Below are 22,441 nucleotides of genomic sequence, written 5' to 3'. Positions count from 1 at the left end.
TATATATATATATATATATATAATACTCCTTTTAAAAGCACAAGTTCGGGAAAATCTTTCAGTAGACAAAAATATCCTTGAAATAATTCAAATACTAATCCATTAAGTAAGTATATATATATATATATATATAATACTCCTTTTAAAAGCACAAGTTCGGGAAAATCTTTCAGTAGACAAAAATATCCTTGAAATAATTCAAATACTAATCCATTAAGTAAGAGTAAGTTGATAAATTCATGAATTCTTATTGGATATACATAGCATGAAGATAGGGATATAGTTTAAATTGAAATGTAAACATGAATGAAATTATTAAATGCCAACTTTACAAATGTATACAAGATAAAGGGCGTATATGCAAAAACCAAACAGGTCAATGAGACAAAAATGTTTGACCTAAATGTTGAACCTAGAAACAACGCAGATCTATAAATATACATAATATGGATGAGATATTTACAAAATCCACCAAACAAATTAAAGAGGCAAGAGTCGTTCTCAAAATTATAAAAAAAATTCAAAAAAATGGCTGCGATCTGAGGACACAACATGGCGATCTCTCACTGATTAAACTTTAAGTAGTTCACTGTAGTGTATAATGAGTTTCAAAGTTTAATTATAAATAGAACTCTATTTACAATTGTTATTCTCTCACATGCAACAACACATGCCAATATATATAAGCCAAGAAATTACAATTATTTTCATAGTGCTTTCATCTCATTCTATAGATATGTGTCTTTGTTATTTTCTTTTTATTAGATTAATTGGATTATTTTAAAGTAATTAATTATATTGTGTATTTAATCTTTTTTCATATTAAGAAATAACATTAATTTTCACAACACTTTCATCTAGTTTCTTCTTATAAGATTTGACTAGATTATTTTAAAGCAATTCATTATATCATATGTTTGATCTTTTTTATATATTAGAAATTGCAACAATTTTCATAACACTTTTATCTCCTTCAACATGTATATGCCTTTGTTATTTTCTTCTTATTAGATTAGATTGTTTAAAAATTATGAATTATGAAATTATAATAATTTTTAATTTACTTTAATCTATTTTCTTCTTATTAGATTAGATCATATTATTTTAAAGCAATTAATTATATTGTATATTTGATCTTTTTTAGATCACAAAGTTTAATTATACTTTTATTATTTAAAAGATACTATTTGTATAAAAGTCAAAGAGAATCTCACACGTATTTTAGATCTCAATGCCAATTGTAATACCTACATATTAGTGTTGGTTAAAAAATTTTCATGCACGAGCTTAACTTATATGATCCTACTTTAACCGGATTAGATAATTTATTTTTTTCACCCAAACTCTTCCACAAAGCCAAAAGAGAATAGTAATGCTATAGCTATATATATCCACAGGACTACATATATCTTGAAAATGAATGAAGAAAACTACACAAACAAAAACCATATTAATTACCCCGCACACTCACTATTTTCAAAACCACACTTCTTTATCTCCATCTGTAATATATCCACATACCCAAATTAAGCTGTTGGAGTTTCCCCCTCACAAACTACATCATTGATCAATCCTCCTTTTTTTCTTTGTACTTAAATTATATAACATTTATTGTGATGAGGACTCACCTGGGTCCTCTGCCTGCCTTGAACGTCCAATAAAAATAATAATGTACTAGGCTTTGTAGTTAGTTAATAATAAGATCTTGTCATTAAAAACAAATTAAGTAAAGATTAATAATTATTAAGAATGTATGCATTCTTCTAGCTTTTACTGCAAACTTGTTAGTTGTTTATTCCTGACCCCAAGAGATTTTCAAAATTAATCTTGAGGGTTATTTGCATTAAAAAGTTTTGTTAGAGGGCCAATACAATCTGTTTTATAGTTTAAGATTGTCAACAAATTTTGTCTCTAATACATATCAATTATAAGTAATAATATAACTTGCTTGATCTAAGTATATCCTAATATATTTTTAGACTCTTGTCTTGTATTTTGCTCTTTATTATATATAAACCTAATAACACAATTGATATAGACGATGGAGACACTATTGTAGAATTACTCAAGAAAAAGATAAATGTGGAGAATGATTGATTTCGGCTCAATTAAATATGAAAAAAAGAAACAAAGGATAATATTTTTTGAATATTTTATAGTAGAACATAATTTTTTGAGTAAAATTAGGAATCTTCAGAAGAGATTTTGATGCAAAATTTTTAATATGCTTATGTGAATGATTTTGTCATATAAAATTATACTAGAGTAACCAGTAATATATAGTATTTATTTTTTTATTTGATCCGATAAACAAATATGTTACATGAAGTTTGATATATATAAATTTTAAAAAATAATGTTGTGTATGCAAGTATATAAAAGTATATTGATCCCAGTTTTATATGCAAATCTATTTCATAACATTTTAAAAAAATATGTAAATAAAATTTATGGCAAATAATGGAAAAACATTATGAATAAAACTATACATAAATAAAAAAACATTATGAAAAACATTATGAATAAAACATTATGTAATAATCCATGTTTAAAGATTAACTCAACATGAATCTAACTTATCTTATAGCAAGAAACTAATTTAAAAAAATATGTAAATAAAATTTATGGCAAATAATGGAAAAACATTATGAATAAAACTATACATAAATAAAAAAACATTATGAAAAACATTATGAATAAAACATTATGTAATAATCCATGTTTAAAGATTAACTCAACATGAATCTAACTTATCTTATAGCAAGAAACTAAACAAAAAAATAAATAATTTTGATATTTAACTACGTGCATTGCACGTGCATAAGAACTAGTATATATATATTACGTGCATTGCACGTGCATAAGAACTAGTATTAAAAAACCATTTTTTAACAAAAAGTAATTGTCCAAGTGGTATCCTTAAGTTGAGGGCTAGCATATTATATAAAAAATGATTTTTTGGGTTTGGGAATGAGTCATGGGTCCGTGGATGAAAAAGACGTAGTTACGGTCGCTTTGGATACGATGGAGGGAAGGGAGTGATTGACTTAAAGCTAAGGGGATGGAGTGGAAAGGAAAAGAGTAGAATGTATTCATCCGTGTTTGGATAGACAATAAGTAGGGGATAGGAAGGGAACAGAAGCTACTTGACTAGTATGCCCTTTTCACAAAATAAGAATTAACACTTTTTTGTTTTTTTCATATAGGGCAATTTTGAAATTTCAAAAAAATTCTACTTAAAACCCCTCCCCTGCCCTTCTAAGAGCATCTCCAACCCAAAACCCAAAATTGTGTAGATTTTACATCAAGTTGGTGTAGTTTTTACACCAAATTACTATTCCATCTCCAACCCATTACACCAAATTTTACACTAAAAAAATATTCCTTTTATTAATCTTATCTTTTAACATTTTTATCTATTTAAAATATTTAAAAAGTTATTTAAAAACCCCTCTTTCTTTGTTTCTGATGAAGGATTTATTAGGGAATTACTCCAGAATCCATCAGAAACCGAAGAGAGGAGGAGGAACCCGAATTTGAAAAAAGATAAAAAATAAAAATCCAGTCTTTTCCTAGCGATGCCGTTGTTCTCGAGCTCGATCGTCCGCTCCTCCGTCGTCCCCTCGAAGAGATCCGACGCCAACGTCGTCACCCTCAACGTGGCGGCCAGATCTTTCAGACCACTCGACAAACCCTAGCCCTAGCTGGGCCCGCCTCCGTCCTCTCCGACCCCCTTCCCTTCATCGACCGCGACCCCAACCTCTTCTCCCTCCTCTCCCTCCTCCGCACCAACCACCGATGCGTGGAAGTTTATGTTACGTCATTCCTACAGTGTTGCGTCATTTCTGGCGCAACACTGTAGTAGCACTTTAAAATAGCGCGTGTTTTGGCGTTCGGTTGGAGGAAGAAATGACGAAGTTTTTGTGTCAATTAGGGGTTTTGGAGTTGGGTTGGAGATGCTCTAACCCGTCTACTGTTAGAAGGTTGAGAAAGTGGCTGAATTTTATAATTTTCACCGCTCCCCTCCTCTCTCCTTGCTAACTAAAAAATGTAAACAAACATAATGTTCGGAGGGTTAGTATTGTAAACCTCTCATTCCCTCATGAAAAACTCTATCCAAACTCAGTGTAAGTGGTGTTGGAATTATATAATAAAAGATAACTTAAAACTTGACTTTGTAGAGGAAAAGAGGGAAAGTTTAGTCCCACATAGGAAATGGGATAGAAAAAAGGGGTCCTTATAAGCCTTCCCTTTCTCTCCTATGCCTAGAAGAAAACAAAGGTTATGCTCCACACCACACACGCGCGCGCCGGCCGGGCCGGGCTCGGGCTCGGGTTCGGGTCGGGTGGCGCGCGCACACGACCTGCGGACACGAATGCAGCTCCGGATTAATGGGCCCTTAATCTGCTACATTTTTATTTTTAAATAATTAAAATATAATTTTTATTTTTGAACAATTAACATGTGATAAATATTTTGTAACCGAAATATTTTGTAACGGAAAATATTTATTAGTGTGATTAAAAACGTGATAAACATTTTGCGAATTAATTATGTAACGGAAATGTTTTGATAACGGCTAAGTTTTATTAACGTGATTAAAACCGTGTTAATTACGGGGTTTATAAGTAACGGCTGTTTTTCCCTATAAAAGGATCTAAAATCCGCAGAGTTTAACACAGCGAAAAGCAACAACCTCTTCTTCACCTTCTCTGTTCTTCTCTTTCAAAATACTTACTGTTACAATTTGCTGGTTCCCTGAAAGTTTACGAAGAATTCGCAAAGCCTTCTTGAAGCTCGTGCCGACGAGAAGGAGGTCGCCTGACCGAGGGTCGTTGTATCTCCGGGAGCTTTTGCCGCGTAGCCCTGTACGAGAGGGGGCAATTAGTTTCTTGGGACAGTGCTTGCACGCCTCGACCATCAGGCCGTATTTCTAACCTCTATTTACTTTTCATTTGATATATTTCTTATATCTGCGTTATAATAGTAATTATCTGTTAATTATCAAATTGTTTAAACTGATTTTCGTTATTGTCTAAACAGCTAATATTCCCAACAATCCAAGAAACTAATTGTGTGCTGTTTAGAATAGTAACATGATTAACATTCTGGTTTTTATGTTAATGTTGTCTGCAATTCTTAAAAACGAAATGTTACAATGCATGATTATTCTGTTGAATGAATGCTTTATATATTTCTGCTGCATTATAATAACAAAAATATTCATTCATCATCAGATTATGGCTACAAGTGAAGTTATGTCTGCTAAACCAGAGAAGTTTGATGGGAATAATTTTCGTCGTTGGCAAAACCAAATGAGATTTTGGTTAACAACCCTACATCTAATAACAGCCATAGAACCAGATAACCCATCTTCATCTAGACCAGTTACTAGGCAATCTTCCTCATCTTCCTCCACAGATTCCATTCCTATCCCAAGAACACCTCAAGAAATAGAGTATCATTGTCTACATAGAATCTTAGGAGCTTTATCTGATAGATTATATGATATATACTATACTATCACTAATGCTAAAGTTCTGTGGGAAACCCTAGAGAAAAAGTATGGTTTAGATGATATGGGAATTAAAAGATTTAAAGCTTCTGATTTTAACAAATTTAAAATGGTAGATTCTAAACCAATGAATGAGCAAATTCATGAATTTGAACATATAGTTCACCAATTAAAAGTGAATGGATCCATCTTAGATGAAACGTTTCAGATAGCCTGTCTTATAGACAAACTTCCCGAGTCCTGGTCAGATTTTGCCAAAAACCTTAACCATACCCAAGGAGATCTTACCCTAGAGCAAGTATTGAATTCTATTAGAATTGAAGAGCAACATAGACTCAGGGAGAAAAATGTGACAAAATCTGAACCCAAAGAACCCAAAGTAAACAATGTTGAATCCAAACCCTTTCCTCAACACAAGAAACGTCCCTTCCACCAAAATCAAAATAAAACATTTAAGAAGAAACCCTATCATCAAAATAAGAACCATGTTCACTTTCAAAAGAAGGAAGGAGCTGAACGTCGAGCCTGCTTTGTTTGTGGAAGAACCAACCATCTTGCTAAGGACTGCTTTTTCAAGAAAACTGAACCACCCAAGCCTAGGAAGGGAGGACCTCCACCTAATAAGTCACAAGTAAACATGGTGACTTCAAGTCCAGCTGAGGCTGCTTTCAGGTCTGTTCTCTTCACTCCTGAAGTAAACATGACCTTTCAAGCAAATGATTGGTGGATTGACACTGGAGCTAATATTCACGTTTGCCTTGGTAGTGAGGTGGCACAATCCCCTTCACTCATTCAAATGAGGGACCACATTCACATGAGTTAAAGAGTGCATGAGGATATGCAACCCTTTGAATGATGTAGAGAGAGAGAGAGAGAAATATGAGTATGTTTGGTACCAAGCACAAATTTTATGCTTGGTAGTGAGGTGGCACAATCCCCTTCACTCATTCAAATGAGGGACCACATTCACATGAGTTAATGTAGAGAGAGAGAGAGAGAAATATGAGTATGTTTGGTACCAAGCACAAATTTTATGCTTGGTAGTGAGGTGGCACAATCCCCTTCACTCATTCAAATGAGGGACCACATTCACATGAGTTAAAGAGTGCATGAGGATATGCAACCCTTTGAATGAGTGGAGAAGATTATGTCACCTCACTACCAAACACAATTTTTTATGCTTGGTATCAAGCATACCCATTTCTCTCTCTATATATACACACACGCGCCAGACAAACATATTACACCCATACATACCATCTCAGTCATAATACTTGTATTATTGAAGTTCAAGCAGAAATTAGACCGTATCCTTCTAATTTAATTCTATCTTATTGGTTAACTTGCATCAGATTGATCTTAGTAAATAATTATTAATACGTCACATATATGAACTCTATTTGTCACAATAGATTTCAATTAGAAAAAACTTAATTCTCACTAGTAGTAGGTTGTCATCTAGTTAGCCATAGTTTCGTTTTCTCACCTATTTATGTTAGCATTATTCTCTTTCCTTCTTTTGGGTCTTTTTGGTTGCCCAAAAAACATAGGAAACACGTTTTGTACAAAATTTTCTTCTGTTTAGTTTTGATTCCCACTTTGAAATCAAGAAGGGTGAGGGTCATCATCTCTTTGGATGATTTGACTTCTTAGAAAACACATTTAGAAGTTTTTCATAAAACCAATTGACACCTATTTAGACGATTTCTTTATAAGATTTACTTTACCAAGACTTGTGTGACGCGTCGCTGGTTAAACGCCCTCTTTAATGGGTTAAAAAATTGCTTTAAATTCATGGACGGTGGGATTTAAACTTGGTTGCTCTGGTACCATCTTAAAATCAGTTTCTCTAGCTATTATACCAAAACTCAAAAATTATAATGAGAATTAAGATTTATAGTTTTATATTTTAACATATTTGAGCTTAGACATGTCAAGTTATAGTAGCTTTAACTAAAACTCAACTCTCTTGTTCCCCTCTCACTTATCTCGTATTCTAAAAGTTGAAGAGCAAACTCATCAAATCAACTACATTTACTAACTAAATTAATTTTTTATCAAAAAAAGACATAAAAATATTAGGTAAACTTTACTTTGCACCTAGAGAAAATAGTGAGTTTTATGAGAACGTCAGTTCAGTTATTTCAATTTCAAATGTTCTAAAACCGAACGGAACCAATTTTTTAAAAAATAAATCCTAACCACCAAACTTCAAACAGTTCGGTCAATTTAATTGGTTTGCGTAAATTTATGCCCACCCTGACCAATAATAGCATCCAAAATAAGTTTAACCTCTATAAATAAATTTATTACTTAAGCAACCACATTTCTAGGCTGCGTCAAAACAAAAGATTCGGAATATCAATGCACTTTTTGCAGTCCAAATTTCAATTGACTCAAGGTTAATCTTGATTCTGTTGACATAGTTACAAAAGGATTAAATTCTATCAGGCTAATTAAACACTAAACTCCATCTAAAATTATTCTTAAATAACAAGGTACAAATTTGACTGGGCGAGTAAAAAGAGCTATCACTTGAAAGGGACTCAAAGTACACCATTTGTTTGCATTAGTGGAGACAACGTCGGCCCTTTCCTTTGAGGCTGTAAAGTATCAAACTCCTGGATTTATTAATTTCTACAAGTATTCGGTTGAAAAGTTATTGAAATTAAGTTAGTTACTGTATATATCTGCGTCAACTCCTTTGACAATTTAAAGATGAAGTTGGCTGGATGAAATTAATAAATTGTCATTAATTCTTTATAATTTTTTCTTTAATATTTGAGTCTTTGAGACTGCAATTTTTAAATTAGACTAGGTTTTATACATGTGCAATGCACGTGGTTAAATACCATGATTAAGTATTTTTAGATTATTTTCTAAATAAAATTTGTTACTCAGTTCCACTTTAATAGTTTATGCTCACTTTTGTTTCTAAACTTTAATATTATGATTATTTAATTTCTTTGATGTTTGTTTAAATGGGTTACACCCAATTTAAATTTTCATGTTGATATTTGAATTGATAGAAAATAAATATAATTTGAAGCTAATTTAAATTTTTATATTATTTTGACTGACATGATACCAAGCTTTACTTGAGAAAGTACAATTTTACAAAAGTAAAAAATATTAAAATAATATTATAGAAGGAAAGTGAATATTTACAACCAATAAGACAAAATGATTGGTTAAAAATAAACTAAAACGATACAAAAGAGAATATGAAGTTTGTTTCTAATCATTGATAGATTTCATAAGAAATTTATAAATTAAAGATTAATGCTAACTCTAGTATACTTTCATATGATAAAAGCATCTGCACAAGCATATAAAAGTACTGAAAAAACTCATGAAACTCCCTTCTAAAGATTCCTAAATTCACTCAAAATAATTAAACTATTTTATAAAATATTTAGAAAATATTATCTTCTATTCCTTCTGTTTTATTTTTTTATTGAGCTAAAATCAATCATTCCTCACCTTTATCTTTTTTCCAAACAATTCTAGAGTAGTGTCTTCATCATTTACTCGATTGTGACATCAGGCTAGAGTTGTATTTTTTATGCTGTTATCTTTCCTGCGCTCATTAATCTTTTATCTTGTCGTTTAACTTCATAAAGAAGTTAAATGCATTTCCTATGTTCAACACAAAATACTTAAAATACAGACTTTGTTTTTTTTATTTCAATGAGAATAAATATTAATCTCATATATATAAAATTCTTTGTATTTCTAATTTATTACTTAAATAAGATTAGGAGTTATCTTTTTTTTTCTCTATAATGAATTCTTTCGATGTGCATCAAATAAAAGTTTCTGCTACGACAATAATATTACATTTGCTCTATCCCTATCACTTTTCACAAAGATCTAAACTAAATACCTATATTTTTATTGCCAGTTTGCCTATATTATAATATTAATATTTAATTTTTTTAGTATTTGAAGAGCAAAATATGAAATTTATGAATGCTTACTAATTTTTCTTATATTTTCTATAAAGAATTCTTCTTTGATTGTGATAAAGTTATTAAATTATTCTTTAATGTGACTCAGTTGGTGCTTCTTTAATAGACACGCATTATGTTAATGTCAATTTAAATAATTCATGGACGTTTTCTAAATTTTAGATTTATTTTCATCACTTTCTCATTTGCAATGGAAATAGCTTGATTCTTTTGAATGATATCTCTGAACATTCTGATAGTATCTCAATACGTAATTCATTGTATTCTTTTACTCTATAAATATTATTAACATTGGAGATTAAAGTGAGAAATTCTTATGTCAACTTAAGTGGATCATCCACCAAACTTTCTATCCATTGATGATACCTAGGGATCCATGTAAGATATGAAGAGGCTTTTTATATATACTAGTTCTTGTGCACGTGCAAGTCTTTTATCATTTTTATGGATTTAAACATCTATCAATTAATGTTACTAATGTGTTTTGCTGCTCTAACTTATTAGTAAAATATTATGTATTTGCTTTAATTTATATGACAACAATAATTTTAAGCTATAATATTTTTAAATTTTTATTCCCTAATCAGATATTTTTAATCAATTCTTATTACTTTTGTTTTCCAGTATCAATTTAGACTATCTTTAGATGCTGAAAAGCGATAGGAAACCCTAAATTAGAAATTAAATATACATAAATCTTAATGAAAGAATACCTAACAACTATACTTTTCTTTGCCAAGTTTTAAAATTTTAGCCTTTTTATGGTTTTATACTTTAAGGGTGTGACTTGTAATTTTTAAAACTTTAGGAGCATTTATAAAAAAATACTTTTAAGTTTGGTAGTTGTAACTTCTATGTTTCATGTGTCAGTGGTAATTTTTAAATGTCATGATATTTCATACAACTACAAAATTTTGAGGCTGTTTTTTACAATTGTTAAAATAGTAGATTAATTTTTAAAAATTTTAAATTTTAGCGGTCTACCAATAGTTTTCAGATTTAATGTGTAGTGGTTATAAAAATTTAGATTTTTTTATGATTTTTAAATTTTGAATGAGTTTTTTCTTAACTTTTTGTAACTTTGAGGTTAATTTCGGAAAATTTTAAATTTTTAGGTGTATGAGAGTAATCTATTTAATTCATCTTTTATTATTTGAAATTTTAGAATTTTTAAAATTTAAGAGTTATTTTTATAATTTAAACTTTTGAGGGTATTTCTATAAATTTTAGGACATTGAGAGTGTTAATTTTAAATTTTAAATTCTTAGGAGGCTGCTATTAATTTCTTGTTTTAAATTTTGAAATGTTAGAAATTTTCAAGTGCATTATGGTAATCCATTGAATCATCTATTTTATTTGTAAGTTTTGAAATTTTAGAATTTCAAATGCTTGTTTGTAATTTGAACTTTTGAGGGTGTTTCTATAACTTTTCAGATATTAAGATGCTAACCGTAAATTTTAAATTCCTAGCAAACTGCTGTTAATTTCTTAATTTCATGTTTGTTGTTTTAAGTTTTAGACGTCGTGATAGTTTTTATAATTTTAAACTTTTCAGGGTATTTTGTGCAATTTTAAAACTTTTTAGGTTTTTTTGCAATACTTTATGTATTATAGTACGTTAGCTATGTATAATTTCTTTATCTTAATAAACTAATACCATGAAGATGTTTTATATATTTTATTACTATTTTTTTAAATTGTTAAGCTATAAATAGTTCACATAGGATTAGGATAGGATATAATTATGATTAGGATAGATTAAGATATAAATAAAATATTTAAAATAGTGAAGGGCAATATTGATCATAGAAAGATTTTCCTGAATTCGTGCTTTTAAAGGGAGTATGATATGTAGCCCCCCCGGATAAAATAGTAGTGGATTTTCGATTTTGAGACCATATCCTCTCTCTTTAAAGTATATAAATAAATAAAATAAATTAAAATAAATAATAAAATAAATAATAAAATAAATAATAAATAATTTTTCCTCAAATACAAATTAAAATTTATGGATAAAGGGAACATTTTGGATATTATCAAAAATAATGTCTCAAATTCGATCGTTCACTTATCTATCAGATTTTTTAAGGGATATGTTGTGCGCAGCGGAACTTGAATCACACGAAAGTGCACGAACAAGAACGAGATAAATCACAACCATACCAGCAAAATACAATCACCATAGTAAGACAAACGAATTTTACGTGGTTCGGCAAGTTGCCTACGTCCACGGGGCAAGGAGGAGAGAATTCTTACTATTAGAAATAAGAGAATACAAATAGGGTTACAAATCTCACCAATAAACCCTAGAACAAAGCTCTCTAGATCTCTCATAAATTCTCCCACAAAAAGTGCATAATACTCTCTCAAAAATCTGTTCAAATCGTCCATGCTTTTAACCCTAATTAATTAGGTTTAGGGTTATATACCAACACAAAACAAAACGGGTCAGGAGACCAAAACCTGACTTAGACCCTACTGGTGGTTGACCACCAAATTCCTCGCGGTCGATCGCTCGGGAATGACAGAGATATAAATCGACTACAGGGTATGGCAGTCGACCGTGGCGGTTGACCGTCTCCAACTCCAAAATCTACCTTCGACCTGTGCACATTTCCGATCGACCGTAGCTGATCTCACGGTCGACCGGCAAGCTTCTTGACAGTTTCCTGAGCTGTTCTTCGTCGTGTTCGTCACTTCTACAAATATCCACCCTGGTCAAGTTTCTCCTAAAACTGAGCAGACACCAAAATATCAAAATGTTCCACTTGTTGTGTCTAGTACGAAGTGGTATCAACCCACGACAAAGGACTCAATCTACAACAAGCCAGGAACCCAAACGAGAGCTCAAACAATCTCCCCCCATCGAAATCAACAAATCCAACCCTGCTGCATCGAAAAGACAGCTTACGTATCCTCTTGCCCAAGGAATCAAGCCGAAAACATCTGAAATAATTTTGGCCAACATATCTGTAGGGTTGTCCTTCGTGTAGATCTTCTCCTATATGACGTTTCCATCATCCAAAACATCACGAACAAAGTAGAATCTGACATTAATATGCTTCGTGCGTGCATGATAAACCTGGTTCTTTACCAAATAGATAGCCGACATGCTATCACAATATACCCAAAGGGTCTCCTGTGCAATCCCCAAGTCCTCCAACAATCCATGCAACCACAAAGCCTCCTTCATAGCTTCAGTTACCGCCATATACTCCGCCTTTGTAATAGAGAGAGCCACTATAGACTGAAGTGTACATCTCCAACATACCAGTGCTCCTACCAATGTAAACACATATCCTGAAGTAGACCGGCGCTTATCAAGATTCCCCACATAATCTGAATCCACATAACCAATCCAATCCTGCCCATTCTTCTCATTCTTCTGAAAAATCAAACCAACATCCATAATGCCTTTAACATACCGTAGAATCCACTTTACGGCCTCCCAATGACCCTTCCCGGGGTCGTGCATATACCTCGATACCATGCTCACAGCCTATGAAAAATCTGACCTCGTACACACTATCACATAAATCAAGCTACCCACCGTACTGGCATATGGAACATTTGACATATAATCTCTGTCCTCAACCAAAATATGTGATATTAAAGCTAAAAGCTTAAAGTGGGGAGCCAATGGAGTGCTAACTACTTTTGCATTGCCATCAAAGCTGAATTTCTTCAACATCTTCTTCAAGTAACTCCTCTGTGTAAGCTTCAATCTCCTCTTCACCCTGTCTCTCTCGATCTCCATAACCAATATCTTCTTAGCTTCTCCAAGATCCTTCATCTCAAACTCGGATGACAACTCCTTTTTTAACTTTCGAATAGCTGAAGAATTTCTGGAAGCAATAAACATGTCATCAATATATAATAACAAATATATGTACTCACCATCCTGTAGCTTGAGCATGTAAACACATGGGTCATATGAGCTCCTCGTGTATCCATGGCCAATCATGTAGCTGTCGAATCTCTTGTACCACTGTCGCAACGATTGCTTCAAACCATAAAGAGACTTCTTCAGCTTGCACACCAAATCTTCCTATCCTATAGCTTTGAATCCCAAGGATTATGTCATATAGATCTCCTCATCTAAATCTTCATGTAGAAAGGTTGTCTTAACATCCATCTGGACCAAATCTAAATCCAGTTGTGCTACCAATACCAATAAAATCTGAATCGACGAATGCTTCACAATGGGTGAAAATACCTCGTTATAATCAACGCCCTCAAGCTGTGCATATCCTTGGCAACCAGTCTCGCTTTGTATCTAATGTCCCTAAAAGAAGATCCATCTTTCTTCGCATATACCCACTTGCAACCAATAGCTTTCTTTCCCTTAGGTAGCTTTGCAAGTTTCCAAGTGTAGTTCTTCTGAAGAGATCACATCTCCTCATCCATAGCTTCCCTCCACCTGATCGAATCAGAGCTAGACTCTGCCTCCCTGAATGTAGAAGGAACCATATCATCAACGACCTCTACTGATAAAGCATATGCAACCATGTCATCATTGTATCTAGCTGGCCGACGAATCACCCTTCTAGGTCTATTTACTGCAATGGACTTTTGAATATGACCTTGTTCCTGAGTCTCACCACCTACTGTATCCTCCAAATGCCCTCTGTCATCCCATCTCCTTCCAGTGTTACCTCTGTAGGAGCCTCAACGTAATTAATAATTCAACATAATACACGAAATAATACGTAATAGTAACAATAATACAACATATTATTTAAAATACTACGAAATAGTACCGATAACACAACAGATCAATTTTAAAAAATTTTACCGCTCAAAATAAATTTATAGATATTAAAATCATTTATATAAATATAAAATTTGGATTTTAAATCATAGAAAATTACAAAAAATTAACAAAAATACAAATACTCTTCTAAAAATAACAATTAAATATTTAAAAATAATAGAAAACTATTTTAACTAGTATTAAAATTTACGGTCATTACAAGGTTCTAATTTATCAGTTCTGACATGATAAAATACATGATATTCAAATACCTTGAGCTGATCATAGTCGTGTGATGGCTCTCTTGACCACATCTCCATAGGTGTCTTCCCCTCAATCACAGATGAATGCAACCTATTAATGAGGTGGCTTGCATAAGAAAGTGTATCAGTCCAAAAGATCTTCTCCAAACCACTCTGCGATAACAAACATCGGAACTTTTCCAACAAAGACCAATTCAACCTTTCTGCCATCCCATTCTGTTACGGTGTGTGACTAATTGTGAAGTATCTCTCTATGCCATCGTCTTAACATAGTTGTTGAAAGGGATCAGAAGTATACTTACCGCCATTGTCGAATCATAATGTTTTGATATTTCTCCCAGTCTGTAGTTCCAATCTCTTCTTCCACTTCACAAATATCTCTAGGACTTTATCTTCTTCGTCATGGTGTACACCCAACAACGTCTAGAATAGCCATCTACAAACATGACGAACCAATGTCGACCAAGTGATGCCGTCTTGGTGGGGACACCAAACATCTATGTGCACGTAGTCCAAGATGCCCCTGGACATTTGGAATCTGAATAATCTCCGTAGCTAGTGCAACTGATTCTCAATACTATTCGTAAGGTACTTGTTGTTAAGAATCTCACACATCTTCATCGCAAACGTCACCCTAATCACATCGTATTTCAGCTCTTGTTCCAAACAAGACTTGATCACCCTACAAGCGTTCCTATTCATCTTGTCTCATATCGCCTCATCATATTTTAGTGGTCTCTCATGGACCATAATGATCTCTTCCAAATTTTAAGCATTTAGAGCGTCCTATACGTCGCTCATCCACAAACCAAAATTAATTTTGTCATCATATTTCACCACACTAATCTTAATGTTTTGAAATCCAACCTGAATTGTACTCGCCATCATTTTGCTGCTTTCACCTACTTCTTCTCTCATTGCAAATCACTCCAAATTGTAAAAAATGATTCAAACTTTGATAGAAATTGAGAAATTACCCAACTGAACCCTAGATAGGATTCCAACACGATCTTCTAACCACACGAGGAAAGCGAGATCTCTAACAATAACTCCACATTGTTATCTCCATCGAAGCTTAGAACTCCAAGAACCAAGCTTCCACAATGAATCTTCCTCCACCAATACCAAAAATATAGATCTCAAATCTGGAGCTCTGATACTAATTGTTGCGCGCCGTGCGGAAGCGTGCTCGACAACCAAGCGAGTCGGTGAGCAATGAGAGAAGAGAACCAAACCAAATTACGAGTGTAATTCACCAAAATATGACACAAATCAAACCAAACACGATAAATTTATGTGGTTCGGCACTTGTCTACGTCCACGAGAAAAGGATATGGAGATTTTACTATATAGAGGAGAAATACAATGGGTTACAACTCACAAAATTACTCAAGTATAACCCTAATTAAAGCTCTCAACTCCCTCACAATATCTCCCTCTCAAAGTGGTCAAAACAATGCTAATTCTCTCCTTAAGAAACCCTAAAAAACATGTTTCTATTTATAACAAAATACAATTCCAAACATGGTGGAACCTAAAAACGAGTCTGTCACACCCGGGTGTGGCACGCACCACACTCCTGACAACAGGGGCAGATTCTGCCACACCTGGGTGTGGCAGACACCACACCCTCTCCGAATCTTCATGTTTGTCAACACTTTAAACAATTTGACGCCGTTTTCTACATCTCCTTCGTCTCCACGCAGCCTCAAATATTCCAAGCCATGCTCCTAAGCAATTAATCTTTCTGATTTTAACTTTTCTCTTGCCTGCCGATCACCCTGCCCAGAACATCACAAAATGAGCAATGCTCGTAGTAGCCTTTTGTGGTTCAGGCTTTTACATCATCGAAGATCAAGTTGTCGCGCTTGTTAGATCTACATCATAAAACTTGAGATCTAAAAAACCATATAGCCATGATTAATTCAAAGAGATTAACAAAATCAGAAGAGCAGAAGCTTATACCTGAATCCATGGATGAACCTTGAGATCGGTTTTGGATCTTCTAACCTTAGGGTTTCTCTAAATCCGAATTTCTCTAGCTAGATGGGGGTGTAGAGAATTAGAGAATGTAACCCTAGGTTAGGGACCATAACCACTTATTTATAGATGTTGTACATTTATAATTTAGCCCCTCAATAAATCACAATTACAACCTGGTATCTGCACATATAACCCCATGATTATATTTAAATACCCATTAACCCAACTTAATTGATCACTTTAGTGGGTTATCCTGAAAGATAGCAATACACATTGATTAATCATATGTGCCCACAAATAGATTTATTAGATTAAATCCAACAAGAGAACGAAACAAAAACAGACTCGTATATATTTAGTTTTCTAAATCAATGGGTAAAGCTATTCTAAGTCGATCGTCTATTTTAGTGTAAGACGAAGTTATTTATCGTGACTCGACCCATCAATGATCACATATACCAATACAATCAAACGACATAGATTAATCATGGATGTGCAGCATGAAAATTACATGCAATGTGATCAGTACATGTCTATTTTCAACTGGTCCTCCTTAGTGAGGTCAAAACCAAACATAATGTAACAGAGTGTCTTAACTGAATACTTTATTCTGATCAGACAATACAACCAAACATAAAGCACCACAAATACAAACTCCCACTAAAACATAATATCCTCAAATAATACCACACCCATATGAGCAGTATGCTCATGAAAGACCTTAGGTGGCAATCCCTTAGTAAGAGGATCAGCTAAAATGGAGTTTGTCCCAATGTGCTCTATGGATATCTGTCCACTCTGTACCCTTTCTTTCACAACCAGGAACTTAATGTCAATATGTTTTGACTTAGTTGAGCTCCTGTTGTTATTGGAATACATTACTGCAGATTTATTGTCACAATATAACCTTAGTGGTCTTTCAACATTTTCCAAAATGCGCAGTCCCGTGACAAAATTTCGCAGCCATATTCCCTGATTGGATGCCTCATAGCAAGCTACAAATTCTGCTGCCATAGTGGAGGAAGCTACTAGTGTTTGTTTGACACTTTTCCATGATATAGCTCCTCCTGCTAACATATAAATGTAGCCTGATGTAGACTTCCTGCTATCTTGGCATCCAGCAAAATCAGAGTCCGAATACCCAATGACCTCTAATTTCTCTGATTTTCTGTATGTGAGCATGTAATCTTTTGTTTTCTGAAGATACCTCATAACCCTTTTGACTGCTATCCAATGATCCATACCAGGGTTGCTTAAGTATCTGCCTAACATCCCAACAATGTACGCAATATCCGGACGCGTACATACCTGAGCATACATTAGACTTCCTACAGCCGAAGCATAAGGAATCTTCTGCATTTCCTGAATTTCAAGGTTACCTTTAGGGCACTGATTGAGACTAAACTTGTCTCCTTTAGCAACAGGGGTGTCACCTGGTCTGCAATCTTGCATGCCAAACCTTTTAAGTACCTTATCGATATAGCTCTTTTGTGATAATCCAAGAATACCCCGAGAGCGATCTCGATGTATCTGGATCCCTAATATAAAAGAGGCGTCCCCAAGATCTTTCATCTCAAAATTCTTTGATAGAAATCTCTTGGTTTCGTGCAACATGCCTATATCATTAGTGGCAAGCAAGATGTCATCCACATACAGAACCAGAAAAATATACTTACTCCCACTGAACTTGTGATATACACAGTCATCAACAATGTTCATCTCAAAACCGAACGAGATAACTATTTGTTGAAACTTATGATACCATTGACGAGGAGCTTGCTTGAGTCCATAGATGGATTTCCTTAATTTGCAAACCATATTCTTTGGGTCTCCTGACACAAAGTTTTCTGGTTGCACCATATAAATCATCTCATCAATGTCTCCATTGAGAAATGCAGTCTTAACATCCATCTGATGTAACTCAAGATCATAATGAGCAACAAGTGCCATGATTATTCTGAAAGAGTCTTTCGATGAAACCGGAGAGAAAGTCTCTGTATAATCAATGCCTTCCTTTTGAGTATAGCCTTTAGCCACAAGACGCGCCTTATACCTCTCCACATTACCGTTTGCATCCCGCTTGGTTTTAAAAATCCATTTACAACCAATTGGTTTTGCACCTTCTGGCAATGGGACAAGTTCCCAAACCTTATTGTCTTGCATAGACTTATACTCTTCATTCATGGCATCAATCCACTGTTGAGAGTTAGAACTTTTCATGGCCTGAGAGAAGTTTGATTGGATCATCTTCTAACAGTCCACTACTTTCCTCATGTTCTTGGAGAAATACAATATAATCATCCGAAATAGCATTTCTCCTTTCTCTCGTGGATCTCCTTAATGGCACTGGTTCTTGAGGTTGGTGAGTTTGTTCTTCTGGAACAGGGAGTTGTTCAACATTATCATCTTGAGGTTCCGGATTTACTTCTTGAGCAACAACAGGTATAGGAACCTGAATATTGTCAAAAGTAACTGTATGGATTGGATCTGAAGCCAATTCCTCCTCAAAACTAATGTCTCTAACCTTATTTCTCCCCCCAAACTCAACATCCTCAAAGAATGTTGCTGTTCCCGTCTCAAAAATATTCCTTATAGTGGGATCATAAAACTTATAGCCCCTAGAGCGATCAGGGTACCCAATAAAGTAGCTGCTAACTGTTTTGGAGTCCAATTTCTTTTCATTTGGCCTATAAGGCCTTGCCTCAGCTGGACATCCCCAAATATGTAAATGCTTTAAACTGGGCTTTCGACCAGTCCAAAGCTCATAAGGTGTTTTAGCAACTGCTTTACTTGGTACTCTATTCAGAATGTAAGCTGCTGTCTTAAGTGCTTCTCCCCAGAGTGACTCTGGTAAAGAAGAATGAGCAATCATACTTCTTACCATATCCTTAAGAGTCCTATTTCGTCTTTCCGCTACACCATTCATGCTAGGTGAACCCGGCATGGTGTACTGTGGGACGATACCGTATTCCTTTAGGTATCTAGCAAATGGTCCTGGACGTTGTTCACCTGAACCATCATATCTACCGTAGTACTCACCACCACGATCAGATCTGACGGTTTTAATTCTTCTGTTGAGTTGATTCTCAACTTCAGCTTTATAGGCTTTGAACATGTCCAGAGACTCAGATTTTTCATGAATAAGATATAGGTGCCCATAACGTGAGTAATCGTCTATGAATGATATAAAATATTGTTGACCATTCCAGGATTCCGTAGGGAATGGCCCACAAATATCCGTATGTATCAATTCTAAGACATCCGAAGATCTGTTGGCACCTAATCTCTTCACTTTGGTCTGTTTTCCCTTGATACATTCAACACATACGTTGAAGTCCGAAAAATCAAGGGAATCCAAAATGCCATCAGACACAAGACGCTCAACTCTACCTTTTGAGATATGACCTAAGCGCTTATGCCATAATGTCGCCGAATTTTCCTTATTTAATTTACGCTTAGTACCACGTGATTCCACATGCAAGGATTCATTGTAAGAAGCAATTGTATCAAGCAAATATAGGTTGTCATAAATACTCAAGTAACCGGTTCCCACAACATTTGAATTAAAAGATAAACTGAATTGACTGTTTCCAAATGAACAAGAATAACCTGATTTGTCCAATACAGAAACAGAAACCAAATTCCGTCTAAAAGACGGTACTACAAAAGTATCTTTTAAATCCAAATAATAACCAGTTCCTAACAACAACCTAAAGTGCCCAATTGCTTCCACATCTACCGATTGTCCGTCGCCCACAAAGATGTGTCTTTCAACATCACTTGGCTTTCGGTAGCTCAGGCAACCCTGCATAGAAACACTTATGTGAGTAGTAGCACCAGAGTCTAACCACCAAGTGTTTCTAGGTACTGAAGCTAAATTAACCTCAGAACAGACCAAAGCAAGGAACGTACCCTTATTATCACGCCAGGCGTGATATTTTGTACAGTCCTTCTTTACATGTCCAGGCTTCTTACAGAAGAAACAACCCTGATTATCCTTATGTTGTTTCTTCTCAACTGGACCCTTAGCAGCTTCCTTATCATTCTTCCTTTTCTTGCCCTTATCCTTAGAGGCATAGGCCAAATGAGCACTTTCTGTCTTATCTTGCTTCAACCTGTCTTCTTCTTGCACACAGTATGAAATGAGCTCATTTAGAGTCCATTTCTCCTTTTGACAGTTATAACTGACCTTAAATTGGTTAAACTGTGCAGGAAGAGACAACAAAACCAGATGCACTAATAACTCGTCACAAAGATCGAGTTTAAGTGCCTTAAGCTTTGAAGCAATATGAGACATTTCCATAATGTACTCCCTGATATTTCCTTTGCCCTTATACTTCATTGAAATCAAGCGAGCTAAAAGCGTGCTTGTTTCTACCTTATCGTTTTTCGCAAAACGCTTCTCAATTTCGGCAAGGAAATCTTTAGCCTTAGTAATCCCTTCGGATTCTATGCCCCTGAAGGCTTCCGGAACGCCGCGCTTAATGATCATAAGACTCATGCGATTTGAACGCTCCCACTTCTCATGCTCCTTCTTTGCATCAGGAGTGCTATCCGCATTAAGAGGTTGGGGTTGTTCAGTTCTTAATGCATAGTCAAGATCCATGCAGCCAAGAACAATTAATATGTTCTCTTTCCAAACCTTAAAGTTTGTCCCATTTAGCATGAGAATTGAGTTGATGTTAGCATAAATAGTTGCAGCAGATGCATTAGCTAAAATAAAACAAAAAATGCTCACATCAATAAAATTCAAATAATGACAATCCCCATCCAAGATACCGGCACAACATTAATATCAAGTCTTTGGACAGTAATATTAACTTGTAAGTGATACCTTGTTGCAATGATCAAACATTGACAATAACTCATGTCAAATAATAAAACTATCTTTGGATCGATTTATTATTCACATGTAAACCTTATAATTGTCACACACTTATCATCGCAGATGTGTATACAGTCTAAATAAATATTAACATTCCTTTGGGCCGATTAAATATTTACACGAAAGCATACACACAAACATCTCACATTCCTCATGAACAATCTACACAAGAGAGGTTACTTTGGCAACTTCTTGTTTAAATTAATCAATTGGAGTGAAAGACAACCTTAATACCTTAGTGTCATAATATTTGAATTAAATAATTGATTAAAAACTGAATTAGATTTAAATTAAAAATTTTTAATTTAAATCAACTGAATTTCCAAAATTTTAATTGGGGTCTCACAGCTTAATTAGGGCCCATAACTTAATTGAATTAAGTATACCAAAGTGGACCCATGAAAAGCCAAGGCTTAACCATAATGAACACGAAGTTCCCTTAACTTCGAACGCGAGGTTCGACTGTATTGAGTACGAGACTCACTTAAGCACGAACGCGAGGTTCGTTTGAGAACGAACGCGAGGTCCGTTAAAAAAGATGAACGCGAGGTTCGTGAACGAACGCGAGGTTCGTTAAGAAAGGATGAACGCGAGGTTCTACTGAAGCACGAACGCGAGGTTCGACTGAAGCACGAACGCGAGGTTCGACTGAAGCACGAACGCGAGGTTCGACTGAAGCACGAACGCGAGGTTCGACTGAAGCACGAACGCGAGGTTCGACTGAAGCACGAACGCGAGGTTCGACTGAAGCACGAACGCGAGGTTCGACTGAAGCACGAACGCGAGGTTCGTCTGAAGCTCGAACGCGAGGCTCGACTGAAGTACGAACGCGAGGTTCGTCTGAAGTACGAACGCGAGGTTCGTCTGAAGAACGAACGCGAGGTTCGTTAAAAATTGAGCTTGACGCTCACCTGAGTTGAACGCGAGGTTCACCTTAGAACGAACGCGAGGTTCGTTAAAAATTGAGCTTGACGCTCACCTGAGTTGAACGCGAGGTTCACCTTAGAACGAACGCGAGGTTCGTTGAGCGCGAAGCTCGGTTAAAATTGAACAAACGCGAGGTTCGTTTGA

Source organism: Asparagus officinalis, chromosome 6, assembly GCF_001876935.1.
Source record: "Asparagus officinalis chromosome 6, Aspof.V1, whole genome shotgun sequence".
In the NCBI taxonomy this organism is placed as follows: Eukaryota; Viridiplantae; Streptophyta; class Magnoliopsida; order Asparagales; family Asparagaceae; genus Asparagus; species Asparagus officinalis.
The sequence above is the reverse complement of the archived record's forward strand: the minus strand, read 5'-3'. Positions refer to the sequence as shown.